Source organism: Orycteropus afer, unplaced genomic scaffold (assembly GCF_000298275.1).
Source record: "Orycteropus afer afer isolate SDZICR_OR568_19922 unplaced genomic scaffold, OryAfe1.0 scaffold00141, whole genome shotgun sequence".
Classification (NCBI taxonomy): domain Eukaryota; kingdom Metazoa; phylum Chordata; class Mammalia; order Tubulidentata; family Orycteropodidae; genus Orycteropus; species Orycteropus afer.
Genome location: NW_006921728.1, coordinates 7,081,211 through 7,087,508, shown reverse-complemented (window position 1 = coordinate 7,087,508; position 6,298 = coordinate 7,081,211). Strand labels below are relative to the sequence as shown.

Here is a 6,298-nt window from a genome sequence, read left to right as displayed (position 1 = left end):
GGCTGGTGGGTTTGAACCACCAGCCTTCTGGTTAGCAGTCAAATGCCTTAGGCACTATGCTACTAGAGCTCCTATAGTCTAATGAAAAGAAGTAAGGGGGAGGGAAAACCAGATTGTTGCTTATTACACAAAGATTTCCTGAAATGAGTCACAGCCCTATTACTAAATATTAGATTCTTTCTTAAGTCTCTATTCATCCAAAATTGGTGTCAGAAGAGATTTTGAAAATTGCTCTTGAAATGAGAGTAGCTAAAGCAAATAGAAGAAATGATGAAATAAAAGAGCTAAACAGAAGATTTCAAGGGGCAGCTTGAAAGGACAAAGAAAAGTACTATAATGTAATGTACAAAGAGCTGGGGTTGGAAAATCAAAGGAGAAGAACATGATGGGTATTTCTCAAGGTGAAAAGAATGGAAGAAAAAATTCAACCCTGGAGTTGTGATACTGAAGGATTCTATAGGCAAAATACTGAGCAATGGAAGAAGCATCAAAAGATGATTGAAGGAATATAGTCAACTGTACCAAAAATAATTGGTGTTCAACCATTTTAATAGACAGCATAGGATTAAGAACTGAAGGCACTGGCCAAAAACCAGGTTCTAAGAACTGATGGAATACCCACTGAGATGTTTCAACATATGGATGTAATGCTGGACGTGCACACTTCTTTAGGCCAATAAATTTGGAAGACAGCTACCTGGCCAACTGATTGGAAGAGATTCACATCTGTGCCCATTCTAAAGAAAGGTGATCCAATGCAATATGAAAAATTATTGAACAATATTATTAATATCATATGTAAGTAAAATTTTGCTGAAGACAATGCAAAAACAGTTGCAACAGTACAATGACAGGGAACTGCCAGAAATTAAAGCTGGATTCAGAAGAGGGCATGGAACAAGGGATATCATTGCTGATGTCAGATGGATCCTGATTGAAAGCAAAGAAACCAGAAACATGTTTACTTTTGTTTTATTGACCATGCAAAGGCATTTGACTGTGTGTATCATAACAAATTATGGGTAACACTGAAGCATGGGAATTTCAAAACACTTAATTGTGCTCATGAGGAAGTTGGAGATAGACCAAGAAACAGTTATTTAAACTGAACAAAGGGATACTCATGGTTTAAAATCAGCAACCGTGTGTGTCAGGGTTGTGTCCTTCTAAGCAAATAATCTGAGAAGCTGGGCAATATGATGAAGAAAGCATCATCAGAATCAGAGGAAGACTCATTAACAACCTGCAATATGCAGATGATACAACCTTGCTTGCTGAAAGTCAAGAAGATTTACTGATGAAGATCAAAATTTTCAGAATAGATTATACATCTCAACATAAAGAAAACAAAAACTCTCACAACTGAACCAGTAAGCAACATCGTAATAAATGGTGAAAAGACTGAAGTTGTCAAGTATTTCATTTTACTTGGATCCACAATCAATACCTATGGGAGCAGCAGTCAAGAAATTAAGTGACTAAATATTAAATGATTGAATATTGCATTAGGCAAATCTGCTGCAAAAGATCTCTTTAAAGTGTTTAAGAGCAAAGATATCCTCAACCTAAGTGACTCTCATATCATAAATAAGGTTGGCACATTTTAACAAATCATTATTAATTCAAGAAATCAGAAGAAAGATTCATGGAAATCAAGGACAAACAAGGCTTTTGGAAATGTAAAGTTAATTGTGTTTTCCTTCAAATCTTTTTTCATCTAATGGTATCATCCAATGTGTAACAAGATACTCCCAAACACATATGTTGTTGTTGTTGTTATGTGCCATTGAGTCAGACCCGACTCATAGCGACCCCTCCTTGGGTTGCCGAGCCAGTATCACTATGGAAGTAGATTGCCCAATCTTCCTTCTGAGGAGTGACTGGTGGGTTTGAACTGCCAGCCTTCTGGTTAGCAGTTAAGTGCCTTAGGCACTATGCTATCAGAGCTACTCCCAAACATATATATAGTCAGTCCTATATCTATTTTAAAAATATTTAAAATACATTTATTTGCCTTCTGTTCCCGCTTTTGGGGACTGCTCTTCTTAGAAGAAGTCTTAAAGACTAAGATGCACCTAATCCAAGCCATGGTATTTTCAGTTGCCTCATATGCACGTGACAGCTGGATAATGAATAAGGAAGATTAAATAAGAGTTGATGCTTTTGAGTGGTGTTGGTGAAGAATGTTGAAAGTACCGTGGACTGCCAAAAGAACTAACAAATCTGTTCTGGAAGAAGTGCAGCCAGAATGCTCCTTGGAAGCGTGGATGGCCAGACTTTGTCTCACCTACTTTGATCATGTTGTCAGAAGGGTCCATTCTCTTGAGAAGGATATCATGCTTAGTAAAGTGGAGGGTCAATGAAAGAGGGGGAAGGCCCTCCACAAGATGGATTGACATGGTGGCTGCAGCAATGGGCTCAGGTATAATAGGGATTGTGAAGCTGGCACAGGACCAGGCAGTGTTTCATTCTGTTGTACCCAAGGTTGCTATGAGTTGGAGATGACTCATCAGCACACAGCCAACAACAATGACTGGTACTAATAGAAGAAATTGTTAGAATGCTGGACAATTTGGAGGAATATTTCTTTTTTACAGCATCATTAAATGGATGATTTATAGGAATGGATAAAAATTCTGTAGCCAAAAACTTCTTGTAAATTTGTCTAACTATAGAAGGGAACAGTATGGACAAACAGAATAGTATGGATAAACACATTTAGTATTAGATTCTCCCTATCTGCATAAAATTTTACTCAAGGGCTGCCAGCCTAGGTTGGGGAGACAGGATGGGTATTTGGGAATATCTGCCAGATATTGCTAGATAGCAGGAATGCAAGGCTTCATAAAACATAGTTCCAAGCTTTATAACCCTCAAATTTTGGCAAAGAGGAAAAATATTTTATGTGATAAGGAGTATTAAAAGTATTACATACAAAGAATTGATGAGCAATAGGGAGATTAGTTTTGCCTTTAGTGGGGAACAGGGAAAGTATGAAAGGTTTCATGGTAGAGAAGACATTTGAACTAAGTTTTGGAAGGTAGACTGGAGTTAACTGATGATAAAGATACGTGTGTGGGAGATGTAGGGTGTGGAGGGTAGGACAGTTCAGGCAGAGGGGAAAATATAAGTGGAAGAACAGAAAATATAAAAATGAATATGTATGTATAAGTCTAAGTAGTCCAGAGCATAATGGATAGGGGATAACAGAGCATGAGTGGAGAGGTTTCACTGAATACAAGGAGTTTCAAGATAGGTCACAAAAGGGTCATACTTTAGGTGTGGCATAAGTGACTCTAGAGTAAAGGCTAGACTAGAATCACTCTAAAACAACAGCTTAAGAGCAGGCTGTGAAAGGATCAAGCTGATCCAAAAGTAATCTTACTCCTGGTCAAAACAAACACAGACACCAGAATTCAACAATGGAAAATTCATTGTATGTGGTATATAATTACTATATAAATTAAGAAACAGAGGAATGTAACCCATAACCAGGAGAAAAATCAAGCAACAGAGACACAGAAATGACAGAGATGATAGAATTACTAGACAAGGACCTAAAATGAATGATTTTAAGTGTATTCAAGGATATACTGGAGAACATGATGGAGAGAAATGCAAAATATACTTTTTAAAACCTAGAAATTCTAGAGAAAAAAAAATCTGACATGAAAATTTTAGTTTATTAGATTGATAGATTAGACACCAGTATAACAAAAGCAGTCAGTGATCGTGAAGATATGGCCAGATAAATTATTCAAAATGAAGCAAGTAGAGAAAAACGATGGGGAAAAAAAGAATAAGAGAATATTGATAACCTTTATGAAAATATCAGGCAATCATACAAGAGTATACTTGGAGTTCCAGAAGGAAAAAATGGGGGAAGGGACAGAAAACAATATCTGAAAGGATAAAGGCCTAAAACTTTCCAAATATGCTTAAAAAAAAAAAAAAAAGCTCAACAAAGGCAAACTAGGATAAACACAAAGAAAACTATATACCACTGCACAACATACTGAAATAACTGAAAACTAGTGATAAGAGCATCTTCACAGCAATCAGAAAAAAGGAAATATTACACACACTGAACGAAGATAAGAATTATGACTGAATTCTCATTAGAAACTATGCAAGCCGAAAGATTATGGCATGCCATGTTAGAAGAGCTAAAAGGGGAGAAAAATTGGGCAATCTACTTCCGTAGTGATACTGCCTCAGAAACCCAAGGAGGAGTCGCTATGAGTTGGGTCCGACTTGACGGCACATAACAACAACAACAGCAAAAACAACAGAATCCCTTATCCAATGAAAGCATCCTTTACAAATAAAAAAGAAATTTTTTTTTCCATAAAATTAAAAGCTAAGATAATTCACTGACAGCAGATCTGTACCACAAGAAACATTAAGTAAGCTTTTCAGGCAGAAGGAAATGATACCATATGGAAACCTGAACATATTAAAGAAAATGAAAAGTACTACAAATGTCAACTCTTGAAAGAAAATAAAAAGCACTACAAATAGTAATTAAATGGGCAGAAATGAAAGTATTTTTTCTCAGTAATTCCTTTCTGTAAAAGACAAATGACTACTTAATATAAGAACAATAATAATTTACTTTTAACATACATAGAAATAAAATATATAGCAACAATAACAGAAAGAACAAAAGCACATTGCTCTAAAGTTTATATATTCTACATTATATGGAATAATAGAATTTGAACATAGACTATGATAAAAATGAACGTAAAAAATTTTTTAAAATAAAAATGAAACACAATAGGATAGCTAATAAGTCAATAGTGGAGTTACAGAAATCCTAAAATGTAATCAATTAACCTGAAGAAAAGGAAAAAAATAAAAAGGACCAGAAGGGACAGATAGCAACATGGTAGACTGAAACAAAAACATCAATAATTACAGTAAATGTAAAGAGACTAGACATTCCAAATAAAGGAAAAAATTCTCAAATTGCACACAAGAAGCAAGACCCAATTATATACTATCTACAAGAAACACACAAAAATTAAAGATAATGAAAAGTAATATGAATAGAAAAAGATGTACCATGCAAACACTAATCATAAGAAAGCTGGAATAACTATCTTAATTTCAGATAAAGTATATTTCAGAACAAGTAAAACTCCCAGGAAAAAAGAACATTTTATAACGATAAAAAGTTTAAGTCATCAAAGCATCAAAGTAATCCATGCTCCTAATAACGGAGATTAACAACATATGAAGCAAAAACGGACAGAACTGAAACGAGAAAGAAGGAAACAACAACCCTGACAAAACAGTTACAGATTTCAACACTGCTCTCTGAGTGATAAAGGAAGGACACAGACTTAAAGAACGTTATTAAAATATAAGCTAGTAACAGAAATCAAAGTTTAATAGTGGTTACCAGGGGCAGGAGAGATAGGGAATGGCCGGGGGGGGGGGGTGCTTATTTGGGAAGCATTTCCTTTTTGTTTACAAGGATGAAAAACTTGACAAAGGATATTAGTGATGGTTGCACAACATAACTGATATAATTGATATCACTGAAAGGTATATGTGAAAAATGTTGGCAAATGTGCTATCTATATTTTCACAATTAAAAAATCCATTTAATTCACATTATTTTCAAGTGCACATGAAACAACCACAAGCTAAGCCATATGCTGAGTCACAAAACAAGTCTCAATAAATTAAAAAGAAATGACATTAAGACAAAAAATTAAAATAGAAACCAATAGTGGAAAGGTATCTAGAAAATGGCTATATCTTTTAAAATTGAGTAGCAAAGTTCTACATAACCCATGGGTCAAAGAAGAAAGCATAAGAGAAATTAGAAAATATTTTGAAGTGTTTGACTATGGATACACAACATATCAAAATGTAGAAGATGCAGTTAGAGTGTTGAGGAAAATTTATAATTATCTTGAATCAGTTTGAGCTTTACATTAAGGAACTAGAAAAAGAACAGTAAACTAAACCCAAAGCAATCAGAACAGAAATAGTAAATATTAGAGTAGAATGAACAAAGTACAACAGTGACAGTGAAACAATGACGCGAAAGCTGTTTCTTTGAAAAGATCAATAGAACTGATTAAACTCTAGATAGAATGATTAAAAGAGAAGACATAAATGCTCAGCTCATATGCCTTTTATTTGCCACCAATATCAGGAATGAAAGAAAGACATGAATACACAACCTGTTGTTGTTGTTATGTGCCGTCGAGTCGGCCCCAACTCATAGCGACCCATCCTTGGGCAGTATCACTACGGAAGTAGGATTGCCCAATCTTCCTTC

At 35.0% G+C, this 6,298-nt stretch overlaps 1 protein-coding gene across 1 annotated transcript in view; it reads right to left on the bottom strand.

Annotated features, from left to right (window-relative positions):
• Positions 1–6,298, bottom strand: part of KIAA1328 (KIAA1328 ortholog) — a 500,809-nt gene that overhangs the window by 212,389 nt on the left and 282,122 nt on the right. The window lies entirely within an intron of this gene.